General features: G+C 33.9%; 1 protein-coding gene across 3 annotated transcripts in view; it reads left to right on the top strand.

Annotated features, from left to right (window-relative positions):
- The window catches only part of CNTN1 (contactin 1), a 347,755-nt gene that overhangs the window by 313,672 nt on the left and 19,659 nt on the right, over nucleotides 1–14,424 (top strand). The gene's annotated exons all lie outside the window — the stretch shown is intronic.

Raw genomic sequence — 14,424 nt, 5'->3', positions numbered from 1 at the left:
GGCGCCTGCCTTTGGCCCAGGGTGTGATCCTGGAGACCCAGGATCGAATCCCACGTTGGGCTCCCGGTGCATGGAGCCTGCTTCTCCCTCTGCCTGTGTCTCTGCCTCTCTCTCTCTCTCTCTTTGTGTGACTATCATAAATAAAAATAAATAAATAAATAAATAAATAAATAAATAAAATAAAATACCATAATGCAGGTAAGATAATAGCATTGTAAGGTAACAGATGGTAGCCACAGTTACAATAAGCGTACATAACATACATGCTTGTTGAATCATTATGTAGTACACTTGTATCATTATATGCCAACTATACTTCAATTAAAAAAAATCACAATGCTGCATTATAGTTTTACATAATACTAGACCATTAGATAATAATATCCAGACTTCTCATAACAAAAGGAAATTCACTGAACTACTATTAATACCCTTCGAACTCCATTTTTTTGTCCTGTACATATTAATATAATAATAAAATAGAAAGACACTAAATGGTAGATTCTTCCTTTACCCCTATCTCTGTGTCTCAGCACATGTGTTCTTTTTCTGCAAACTCATTTTTCACAGCATTGGTTAATCCAAAATAAATACTTAAGGCAATGACTTCCTGTCTTTTTGGGATTTGTAGAACTCTATCATTTAAATTTTGATACTTTTTTCTCATTCTGTATGATATAGTTTAATTATAATGAATTAAAATTGATATTAATTTGAGAGTTTTATGAGACTGAAATACTCTAAGATGCTAAATTAAAGACAAGAATAACTGATTCAGAAAAAAATTATAATTTGTATCTAAATAGATGAGTATGTTATATATTTAATAATCAATTCTTTAATGCCAGAATTTTTAGTCTGACCATAATTGCACAAAGAAACTGTAGAATTAACATCAGGGAGTATCAAATATTTGGTGAATAGTACCATTCTAGAATTTTCCTATTTAAGTGTGGATTTATTTGCAAATTGTCTGAATAGGTTTTCACATAAATTTAATTTACATTGATTTTTTAGACATTATTATTATGTCTCTTTAGAAAATTTGGAAATTACCAAAATTTGAAAGGAGAAAAAATCAGTCATATTCCAAATATTCTAAGTTAGCTACAATTCTTCTAGTTCTCTTATACACATATGTAATTTTATAGTTTTGTTTCTGTTGAATATACCATGTAATATCCTATCCTACTTTTATGAATCATGTTAAATGAACAGTCCCCATGTCATTCAAATTTTGTAAATTTCACTTAAAATTATACCTAATATTCTCTCAAGCAAATGTATGAAATTTACCTAGAGAAAAGCATTAGACTGTAAATCTAAGAATACCATTTCAGTTTTCTCTATAATAAGTAGTACTATTTTGAATACATTTTTTATAAATTAACCTTTCTGCAGGTTAAATGTAAATAATTAAATATTTTACTTGTATATTGCCAATTAAAAAAAAAACCATTAATTATGCTCCTGCTATCATTGTATATGAGTACATTTTCCACCTTACCACTCCAAAGTTAGTCTCTTTCTTTTTAGCCATTACTATTATAATGGGAGAAAATGGCATCTTTTTTATTTTAAAACATTTTCTACATTCTGAACTTTGATAACACAGTTTCAGTAGTTTCACACTTAGCAGGGCTGTTCCACAAAAGGAAGTCAGAGGGAAATGTGGATATTATTTCAAGGGTGATAAAGTACAAAAGAATCCAGCAAACTGCTTTTGAAAACCGACCTTCCCTGTCAAGAAGTTGACATAGCTTACTCTTGCTCTCTTCATTTCCTTACTCTTCATTTATCATTCCTAATATGAAGCAGAACCCAGTTCCTGGGGGTTAGACTACAGAAGTTTGTAACTAGAGAGGCTGTAGCAGTGATGAGAGCATCAGCATAGTTATAACCAGTGATCTGCTGAGGAGTATTAAACTGACTCTCTGGATAAGGGGAATCCCTGGGTTAGTCTGCCAATTTCTGTGGTGTAAATATTTCCATCATGTCTGATTTCAAACTTCCCATGTGACTTTTCCCATGTGACTTCACTAAATGTGGAGCTAAGGAAAGATGTTGAGTAACATATCATTTTATATGTATAATATTGCCACTGTACAGATGCAGTAGACATAACCTCAAGAGCATTGGTAACATTAAAATGCAGTAAAATAATTAGGAAGTTATGAGTTTTGAGAACTTGCTACCTTTGTTTTAATTAATTAAGTTTACATAATTTCAACTTTAGTAAGTGTTTTTTAACAACTTGTTCACATGTTTCCTAAAAAATTACCAATTAGCTGTTGGGAGGTGGCAGGGGCCACCTGCAGCACACCACAATTGTACTCTGAAATTCCAGTGAAATAGCCCACATAGAAGGCACAGAACATGCTTTTTAAAGAAATTTTAAATGTACTCAGAATAGTTCCCTTTTGGCCAACTAATGGACAATATTCTTATTAAGGCAGAATTTCTATTATTTATTTCTTATTCTAACCATGACAATACAAAGAAACTATACAATGAACATTAAGAAATGTCAAGTGTTTGGTGGATAGTACCATTCTAAAATTCCCTTAAGTTTATTTGCAAACTGTTTAAATTATTTCTAATGAGAGAAGCACATGAATGCAAATAAATTTTAGGCTTTCTTGTAAATTTAAAAGACTCAATACTTTGTTTCTATTTTCATGACTAAAATATGTAGTCAGGAGGGAGTATAAAGCTAGATTTTAATGTTTATAAGCATTATGCTGTTAATTTATTTGCTCATTTATTCATTCAACAAATATATGTTAAATGCCTACAGTGTGTCAGGCACAGTTCATATATTTAAAATATATTTTATATATTTTATATAAAGTAGCAACTAGAATTTTCTGAATCTTGACATTCCTTCTTGTCATTTTTGTTTCTGCGCTGATGTGACCTCCTGAGAGAAGATTATATAACCACCAATTTAAGAAATCCCTTATTTTAATTCTGTATCATTCATTCATAATATTTATGACTACTCAAAATTACATTATTAATTTTTTTAAGATTTATTTATTTATTTATTTATTTATTTATTTATTTATTCATGAGAGAGAGAGAGAGAGGCAGAGGGAGAAGCAGGCTCCATGCAGGGAGCCCAACGCGGGACTCGATCCTGGGTCTCCAGAATCACGCCCTGGGCTAAAGGCGGCGCTAAACCTCTGAGCCACCAGGGCTGCCCAAATTATCTTATTCATTAATACTGTTTATTGTCTATCTCCATCCTTATTTGAACATAAGCTCCATGGGAATAAGCTCTTGTCTGACTTCTTTAACCTTTGAATCTCTAGTACATAGGAGACATTTTTGGCACATAACAGTGGTTTAACATATATTAGCTAAATTAATTTATGATTTATGCATAGAATAAAATTTAGCTATAAGAACAATTTGGGTAATTTAAATTACAGTTTATATGTCCAGAATGTTGATACACCTCCCCGTTAGGCACAAGGTTTGTATTATGCCATATGGTAATCCACAATTTGATTCATACAAAGCTTAAGACATCATGTGAGAGATAGTCTAGAAAATTATTGGCTATGGTGATTTGCATCTCCACTCCTCTCTGATTTGAACACTTATTGCTATCATAATACATTATTCCCTATCAGATGTTTACAGCTGGCAAATGTAACATCACAAATGTTTCATCAGAAATGCACTATCTCTAAGGAATTCTTTTGTTTTTTCCAAAGGAATTCTATATTGTCGTTTAAGAATCTTTTGTTTTTATTCATCAATATGAGCTAAATTAGGAATGTGCAAATAGCTACAAAGTATTTTGAATATCAATTTTAATAAGCTAGTTTGCCTTATTGCATACTATAAATTGTATAATTTAGATTAAGGATCTGTCATAACTAAATATCCACAAAGAAGCATTTCATGCATTTCATTATTTGTATGAATGTGGATATTTTGAGCTTTTATTCTTCCTTCTAGTTTTTAACAGATAACAGATATCTTAGTCAAATCAGGGAATACTTTTAAGGGCATTTTAGAGACTGGACTTCCTCCTAAGGACAAGTCATAACCATTTGGAAACTTTAAGGTGGTTGGTTGGAGTAACATAATCAGATGTTTGCACTTGAAAAATCACTTTGGTGATTGTAGAAAATGTATTAATAGGGAAGAAAGATGTAAGGAGATGAATTACAGGGTTATTATTATAGAATGATTAAAAGATGATGATGGCCAGGACTTGGAAGAGGGCAGTGGTGAAGTCTAGGGTGGGTTTTCAAAGTGCAAGGCATCTCTTCCATTTGATTTAAAGTTGCTATATATTCATTGCATTCATTTTGTAGCTTCTAATAAATCTGTAATTTATTCTGATGTTACCATAGATGATGTAATGTCATCATTTAACCTACTACTTTTGGTAACTCCAAGTTATTAAGTTAGACTATATAACCAAAGCCACTGACTTAAACACTGATGAAAAACATATTTTATATTTTCACTTTGTCCTCTTCTTCCTAGTAGCAAGAGAGGAAGGGCTAGGAAGCCATTCTCTAGATGCAACCTTTAGATGTTAACTTAATTACCCGCAGGCTTCCTTCTATACTACCTAAGTAAGTAGTACAGTATAAAAGAACCAAGAGGATAGTTGGGATGTTTAGATTTAATTCCTACATTATGGAATTAAAATGTTATATTGAAATCATCACTTTTGCAGATACTTCCTCTGTAAGCATTTTAAAGACCAAAATTATTTTGAGCATCTAATCTTGTATAGTTGCCCAAATAGAGAAGAAGAGGGTAGTATAAAAGGTGTTTTTAGTATTACTTTACCCTGCCATATTTAATAAGTTACTATTAATCTGTGACCCCCAAATCTCTAATTTTGTAAATGTCCTATATTAATTGGTGGAAAATAGATTGTCTGAATATATTATCTACTAACCTGAATATTTGGAATTGCATATTATATGACAGTTGAATTCCATTCTTATAAGTCCATCATCATAATTTTTTAATTTATATTTGTGATTATGGCACAGTCAAATATTATTACTTAGGAAATGCTATCTCTTCAACTTTTTTGAAGTAGTCAAACAGTTTGTTTTCCTTTACGTTGTTCTGTGTGGGATCAATTTGAGAGATCAATGGATGAATTCTGCATATGTATTTCTAGGGTGACAAACAGCTTACATTTAAAATTACCTTTGGGGCACCTGGGTGGCTCAGTCAGTTAAGTGTCAAACTCTTGATTTTGGCTCAAGTCATGTTCTCAGGGTTGTAAGAAAGAGCTCCACATTGGACTATCTGTTGGGTGGGGAGCTTGCTTAAGAATCTCTCTCTGCCCCTCTCAACCCTCTCTGTCTCCTTCTCCAAAAAAAAAAAAATTACCTCTAAGATACATAGTCCTTTCATTAACTTTGAATGATGACCATCCACTTAAAATCTTTTCCAACATTACAGCTGTACTTAACGCTTCTAGTTGTGTAACAAGCATGAAAATGAAAGAGAAATTATATGAACAAAATAATTGTGCATCTCAGAATTTGACTTAAAGATAGAACCTCTGCATCCAAAACTAACTTGGGTTTTCCTAGATCTTCTCCAAGGTTGCTTTTAGCTACTAGCAAGTTAACAGTCCCAACATATTATTTTCTTCATTTATTTAGACTTAGAAATAACTAGGTTGGGAAACTCCTCAGTGAAATACACTATAAGAATAGAAAGAAAAATAAAAATAATCCTCCTATTTGGTAGTAAGATTTACTTACTACCAAAATAATTTTAGTTTATGAAATACAGTCTTAGTCTATGAAGCTATACTAATACAAATAATTAATTACAAGTAATTGATCTATGCTTAGCAAGCCCTCCTGAAGCTTACATTCTAGTGGATATCAGGAAAACAAAGAACTAATGCCAAATAATAAAATCTCTATATGTAGGTTTAAGGACTATAAGAAAAACGTAAGTGGCTAATATAGAGAATAAAAGAAGTAGACTAGGGGCACCTGGGTGGCACAGTAGTTGAGCATCTGCCTTTGGCTCAGGTCATGATGTCCTGGAATCAAGTCCCATGGTGAGCTTGCTTCTCCTCTGCCTATATCTCTGCTTCTCTCTGTGTGCCTCTCATGAGTAAATAAATAAAAATCTTTAAAAAAAAGAAAAGAAAAGAAGACTGACATGAATAAGATGATCAGGCTAAGCCTTTAAGTACACAAGGTCTAGGCTGAAATGTAAAGGAACGGAACTAGCTGTACTATGAAAGTAGGGATGAGAGTCATAGGTGCAAGGAGTGTAGGAAAGAGCCTACCATGTTCAAGAAGCTTAAAGGAGGGCAGCCCGGGTGGCTTAGTGGTTTAGGGCTGCCTTCAGCTCAGGGCATGATCCTGGAGACCTAAGATCGAGTCCCGCCTTGGGCTCCCTGCATGGAGCCTGCTTCTCCCTCTGCCTGTGTCTCTGTGTCTCTGTCTGTCTGTCTGTCTGTCTGTCTCTCTCTCTCTCTCTCTGTCTCTTATGAATAAATAAATAAAATCTTTAAAAAAAAAAGAAGCTGAAAGGAGGCCAGGGTGACTAGTATATATTGGTGCAGGATGCATTGGAGACAGCAGAGGGGTAAAAACTGTGAAACACCTGGCTTTGATTGCATCTCAAACTCATTTCATACTATTCTCTCATTGCAACTTTCCCCCTCAACCCATCCTTAAAGGCTTCCATCAGAAGTCTGTACTTTTTTCTGAATCAGCATTCTTTCAAGGATCAGTAATGCACCCTGATGAAGATCATTTTTGTTGTAGTGTAGGCAGTACATTGCTGTGGAAGAAAGAGGAGTTGGTAAGAAGAGAGCAAGTTTGAGAGACTATCAGAATAGGCAGATTCCATTCCAGAAAGAATCACCTTATGGGGTAACTTAAGTTTTTTACTGCTCTGAGATGCAAAGCAAATTACCAGACAAATGAATAAAGAATGTATATGGAGACTTTTTTAATACACTTCAGAGAGGAAAATATATATTTTAGAATATTTCTTATGCAAATCATCAAAATATGTAAGATTTAGTAATAAAAAGATAGGAAAAGCAAGAAGACTAATAAAGTTGCTATAGAAAAATGTCTAGATCATCTTGTTTGACTTCTTCTCAAGGGTTGGAATTCCCTGCAGGACATTCATGGCCTACATTCTCTCAACCTCAGTTTAAACACTATCTGTGATGGGCAGCTAATTCACCATTGTACAAGTGGCCATTAGATTTATCAATGGTCAATGTATTATGGATCTCTGATCAATTTTGTAGTCATTGAACTCATTTCCGATAAAATCTAGCTCATAGGAACCACCTATAGCTTTCTATAAAGTTCTTCCTTTTCTCTCTCAGTGAAAGATGATTCACCTTTCAGGAAAGATAAAGCATATCTGGATAGTTTATAATAGACTATTGAATTAGATTCTTAAAAGAGAAAACAAAATAATCTATAAGAGTTTTTAGAGTGAATGTCTCCTGGTTTTGAGAAAAACAGGAAATCACATTTGAATCATCTGCCTTTAGCTCCCAAGTGGAGGAACCACACAGGGCCTTCCCTGAGGGCCCTGGTACCCCTAATACCTCTAACACCCGAGAGGCCAGAACCCTGCCCCCCACAGCAAGAATAGTAGTGGCTTCTGCATTTCCATGCATTTCCATGCCATTCTAATTCCCCACCCTGACTCCATGCCTTTCAGTGGCAAGAGCATCTAGGAAATACAGTTTTCACTTTTGTACCTCAGAGACAGACAGAAGACTAGAGAAAGTACAAGAAACACTGCTGAAATTCCCAGAAGAAATGTAGTACACTTTCTCCGAAAATATGTAGGTTACATGATAATATGAAAACTAACAAAAAAAAACAGAGCCAAGCATGGATTTTTGGAAATGTCAAAAGAAGTTAAAGAAAGTAAGTATAATGGCTCATCACGTCTAAATTGATTTCATGATATAGAAATGCATATTGTTAGAAAATTATAGGACAAGAAAACCTGTAGCTATTGAAGCTATATCACAAAAATATCTAAAAGGGAAATTTACCCAAGATATAGAAAATGATGATTCATACCTCTTGATCACCAACAATCACAGATAACAATGTGGCTACTGGGATCCCTGGGTGGCGCAGCAGTTTAGTGCCTGCCTTTGGCCCAGGGTGTGATCCTGGAGACCCGGGATCGAATCCCACGTTGGGCTCCCGGTGCATGGAGCCTGCTTCTCCCTCTGCCTATGTCTCTGCCTCTCTCTCTCTCTCTCTCTCTGTGTGACTATCATAAATAAAAATTTTAAAAAATTAAATTAAAAAAACAATGTGGCCACTATATTTAGTTATTTTCCACATTTTCTTTTTCACTGTTATGACAATTTCATAAGGGACAACATTGTATAAAACCTTCAAACAGAATTTCTATTTTGTTTAGAAAAGATTTCTAGAAGTAGAATTCCTAGATTAAAAGGCAGAACCTTTCAAACACTTGGCAAATATTTGATCCAAATTGCTATCCAAATAGCAATGCCCATATTTTATCACTAAAGAATTTTTTTTTTAATTTTTATTTATTTATGATAGTCACAGAGAAATAGAGAGAGGCAGAGACACAGGCAGAGGGAGAAGCAGGCTCCATGCACCGGGAGCCTGACGTGGGATTCGATCCCGGGTCTCCAGGATCGCGCCCTGGGCCAAAGGCAGGCGCCAAACCGCTGCGCCACCCAGGGATCCCTCATTAAAGAATTTTTATTGGCATTTTGACATTAAAAATTCTTTGTTAATTAAGCAAAAGTACTATCTCATAATTTTTATTATTTTTAATTACTATTGAGATTAGCATATTAATATGCATAATAGCTACTTATATTTTCATTTCTAGAAGTTCTGTATGTTCTTTTCTCTGTTTAATATTAATAACTTTATGATCAACATATAGAGCAAGGTTATTAACATTTTCATGTCATATTTGTTGCAAATATTTTTTCCTTCAAGTTTGCATTTCACTGTTATTGATACTAGATCAATATGGTTCATTTGCATGCAAAATAATGAATTCTCATTACAAAACACTTCAAATATTTAGTGCATGTAAACAAGCCATAGAATAATAGATACAATTTAAGTCCACTTATGTCAAGTCTAAAAGCAGAAAATAATGTAGCAATGTCTAAAGAAGTATATATATGACATGTAAAACTTCCCAAAAAAGAGAATGATTAATGCAAAATTCAGCATAGTATAGCCTTGTGAAAGGGCAGAGGCTCTTAGAGTGGTGACAATGCTATTTCTTAGCCTGGCTGCTAAGTATGCAGGTGTTCTGTTGTAGTAATTGTTAAATTATATATTTTAAAGTACTGATTTAATAACTTATTTCAAAGTTGTATAAGTTAAAAGGGGGTTGAAGAAGTTGAGGAGTAAAAAGTTTATTGAATTTGGCATTTTATAGGTGTATATTTGCTTACTAGGGTTACCATCACAAAGTACCACAGACTGGGTAGTTTAAACAATAGAATTTACCTTTTCACACTTATAGAGGTTAGAAGTCTGAGCTCAAGATGTCAGTCAGGTTGGCTTCTTCTGAGGCCTCTTTCCTTGGATTATAGATGGCTGTCTTCATGTAGTCTTCCCCTCTGTGTGTGTTTGTGTTCTGATTTTTTTCTTTTTATAAGAACACCAGTCATATTGGACTATAGTTGGCCCTAATGACCTTATTTTGACTTAATTACCTCGTTGATGACTATCTCTAAATATAGTCACATACTGAGGTACTGGAGGTTAGAGCTCCAACGTGGGGATTTTGAAGGGACTAAATTCAGCCCATAACGTTATTGGTAATTTCAAGAGAAAAACTTCCATAAAAGAGTGTGGTCTTATTTCTCTAAGCCAACCTCACAGAGCTTACATTCTGAAGAGAGGAGGCAAGATCAATCAGGAAGAAATAAATCAGGGGAGGGTAGATAAGTAGTGATGGAAGACAGCAAGGGCTATGAGTGGGAGGAATGGCTTGCTCTGATGGGATAACACTGAAAAAGAGATTCAATGAAGTGAAGGATTGGTCCATGCAGTTATCTGGAGGAAAAGTCCTACTATTAGAATAATACAAAGCCCTATTCTAGGAGTATGTTTGGATGTTCAAGGAACAGCAAGGAGACCTGTGTAACTAGGGTTGAGCAAGGCAGGGGGAGAGTGGACACATTTGGGATGGAGAAATAGATGGAACCGGAGTCATCAGAAGGTTTATTTACAAGTCCTGGTTAAAGACTTTGGATTTTACTCTAAATGTGATGAGAAGCCATTGAAGCATTTTAAGATGAGAAATGGCAAAATTGGATTTATATTTTACAAGTCTTATTTTATCTGTTCATTGGAAGGAAGTAGAAATCTCATGAATGGTGGGAGAAAAAACTTCTGTGAATCTCTAGAAACTGGGAGAGCAGTTAGAAGCCAAAAGGTGACAGTCCAAGCAGTAGATGAAGTCAGCTTTGACTAGTATGGTCACAGAAGTGAGAAGTATATTCAGGATTCATTTGGAACAAGATCCAACAATATTTTCTGATGATTTTATAAGAGATGTGAAAGAGGACTTGGCATAATTCCAAGAATTTAGATTACCCAACAGAATCACCTACTGAAATGGACAACAGTATCATCTACTTTAACAGAATCATCTACTAAAAATAGATGATTGGAGAAAATAAGGAGTTCAGATTTTGATGTGCTAGTTCATCCTATGTCCATTAGTCATCCAGGTGGAGATAGATTTTAAAAAGAAGAATCATCTAGCAAAACTGAGAAACCAGCTGAGGTCAGATAAAAAACTTGTCAGAGAACCAAGCAGCATAATTATGTAACTATCTGCAATTCATACCAGCCTGGGTAGCAGATGGTTGTTGATGTTGCCTAAAGTTGGCAGCTTTCATGGCTAATATAGGAGGAGATCAGGGGAAACAAGGATTCATTACTTCTGGTTAAAGAATAATTTAAATAACTGAGCAGAGTTTGTGTCTATTAAAACGTTTCCAGCCATCAGTAACAAACCCTCAAATCAAAATTGCTTAAGAAATAGGTGCCTTTTAGGCCTTAGTGAAATCAGTGTCTCAAAAATATAATCAAGATCCATTTCCTCCCAACCCCCTGCATCTCCACCTGCAATGTTTTAGAATCAAGTTTATTTAAGACTCATCTTCTTTGTAGTTACAATATGGCTGCAGCAGAGCTAGGAATTATTGCATGTAGACCTTATAATGTCCAAGGAAGAAGAGGTCTGTCTCTGTTCAAACTCCATCTTAAAACAAAGGACCTTTACTGGAGACTCTCAGAAAATCTTTTCAATATCGTCTAGAATTGAGTTTACTAAACTAGTAAAATGCCATTTTTAAAAAGATTTTATTTATTTATTTATTTATTTATTTATTTATTTATTTATTTATTTATGGGAGACAGAGAGATAGAGCACAAGAGGGAGGAGGGTCAGAGGGAGAAGCAGATGCCCTGCTGAGCAGGAAGCCTGACTAGGCGCTCAATTTCAGGACCCCAGGATCATGATCTGAGTCATGGAAGGCCTTAACCAACTGAGCCACCCAGGCATCCCCAAAATGCCATTTCTATGGTTGCTCAAAGTGATCATGATTTATCTCAGATCTGGGATGGTAAAACTTTCTTTGAGGAGTAAACATCTGAGCAAAAGCCGGAGAGTGTGTTGGCAAGGGAACAGAAAAAGGTTTCTACTTAATATTAAAAGTTAAATAATAAGGTAAATAATGAGGTAAATAAAATAAATGAGGTTATAGGAAAATGAAAAAGAAGATACTAGATCAAAGAACAGCTTCATAAAAGTATAGTAGAGGGATAAAAAGTTATAGGAAAGATACAAAGTTAACTTCAAAAGCAGACAATTTAGGCAGGATTATTTTTATGAAGTAAAAAGGAATGGTAATCAATATGAATATTGAGATTAAAATGAGGATTAATTATGTTGAACATATTACCAAGGATTATATCAAATTGAGATAACTCTGATCCAAAGTCGGTAAACAGAAGTTTATCATTAAACATATATATTTAGCACTATCCCTGTTAAAGAATATTTAAATGGGTAAATAGAAGTGTTTAAGGAACAGCGTAATTACTGCCATAGGAAAATTGTAAATGTTTTTTCTTGTCTTTTAGATTAGATACTTCATAATACCCAAATCTATGAGACAATCTCTTCCCCTTAAAGGCTGCATTTGGTGGTGTTTTCTAAATTTAGAAACTTATAGTAGGAGGGTAGAATCTGGAAAGATTATTGCTAATGGAACCTAGCATGAAAAGGGACTCCTATATAAAGTAAGTGTTCTCAAAAAGAGAGTTGAAAATTAAAGGAACTTATAATTTTTTCCTTTAAATGTCTATTTAAATTCTAAGTAGTAAAAAATAAATAAATAAAAATAAATTCTAAGTAGTTAACATACAGTGCATTATTGGCTTGAGGAGTAGAATTCAGTGATTCATCACTTACATACAACACCCAGTACTCATCATAACAAGCGCCATTCTAATACCTATCACCATCTAGCCCATTCTCTACCCAGACTCTTTTTTTTTTTTTCTACCCAGTCTCCTAATGATAGAGAACTAAGGTTTGATGGAGGGAGGAATTTATCATTTTTGAAGAATGTAATTACACTAAAGAAGTTCCCAAAAATGAACCGATGGTCCTAGTAATCTATTTTTCATCTTGTTTGCATAATTCCAAGCTTTATGAAATATAAAGTTTCAACAAATTTTATGATAAGTCATAATATATTGTATAAATAAGGTGGTCATATTGAGGGGTGGGGGAAGGCATATCTTATATGTCTAATTATTCATAAGCTCAATTTTCCATGTTTATGAATGTTGATACATTAGTAGCATAAAAATTACATTAAGATATCTGTTCTCTATATACAAATGGAGTGGAAATATTCTAAAATAAGGAAGGGATATTATATCCACTCCAAATAGGATATTGCTTTATATTTTCTCCTTAAATAAAAACAACAAATAAGTGAATTAAAATAATTATATTATCTTTAATAATATACACATCAACAATCAAAACATCATTTCAAAATTAATTTTCCTCTGAAACATTATAGGGTGTCTTGAAATGTGTAACCCTCTCAGGAAAGTATAAAGATAATTGTGCTGAGAAAGTTGAGTTTTAAATTTTCGCTCTGAAGAATTGATATCCATCCACAGTAACCAAAATTTAAAATCTATTTAGAAAAGAAAATGAGTCCATCATTGTTAAAACTAAATCCCTGGAAATGTCTCACAAATAGAACTGGAAACCTTTAATGCCATAACAAGAAGGAATATAAAACACTTAAACTGGAAAGTGATATATCAACATATTAAAATGGTCCATTTGATACTACCTTAGGGACCAGCTTTAGTGATTTATGAAAGGAATATTTAGGCCTCAAAGAACTTCCCAGAGTTAGATAAGGCTTGAAGCCAGGCCCCTCAGTAGATTATTCACAGTATGAAAGCAATGCAATGAAGCAAAAGACACTCCAGAGCTGCTTTTTACAGATACCTTCTGCAAAATGAGCCAGATCAAGAGGAAATAAATCATTTAGAATATATCCCAAAAGTATGAATTTCTCCAGCCAGTTTTCTTTCCTCGATAACCTACTAACTAGTCCAGGCTTGTATAACGGACTCTCAGCTCTAAAGCAAATCACCAGCCTTAGTCACATGGCCATAAGAAGCCGGAAGAGTGTTACAAAGGACTCGCTTAAGGAGACCCTTAGCCCACAGCCAGAAGTGCCCAAAAGTTGCGAATTCTTTGGATATCAACATCGGTGTAGATAGATGATCCTTCCAATGCCCTCGCCTCTTAATTCCTCTTTTTTGATGATCTTGTCACCTGTTCCTGATCACATTCCAGACAGGGGTTCACAGACTTGAATGTGGTCCTTGAAACTTTAATGATAAAAATTAAATGGTAATTTTTACTAATTTCTAAGCCAAATTCATTACTCCTTCAAACATGAAATGTAAGCAATAAATCACTATCACCAATAACATTCACAGATATTCTCATCCAATATTTCATCTGTTAATGCATCACTTCTTCAAAAATATATTAGACATAATCTTAGTTCTTGTTTTTAATGTGCTAGTAAGCACACTAATGTGTTAATAAACATATATTTGCTTCCTCGATATTTTTGAAAGTATATTTCAATATACTTGGTTTTCTTTTAGTTCTATATTTTATATTTTATGTACGTAAGAGCATTATTTGCAGCATTCTCAAAGATTTAGTCTGCCAAAGGGTTTATGATACACAGAGGCTTAGAATCCTTACAATTCTTGATATGACTAATAACTGCAAAAAATTAAAGTGTTAATTTTAAGCATTTATTTTCTGACCACTAACTCTTATTTTTCTAGT

Source organism: Vulpes vulpes, chromosome 8 (genome assembly GCF_048418805.1).
Source record: "Vulpes vulpes isolate BD-2025 chromosome 8, VulVul3, whole genome shotgun sequence".
NCBI classification, from domain to species: Eukaryota; Metazoa; Chordata; class Mammalia; order Carnivora; family Canidae; genus Vulpes; species Vulpes vulpes.
This window is presented reverse-complemented; position numbering and strand designations above follow the sequence as displayed.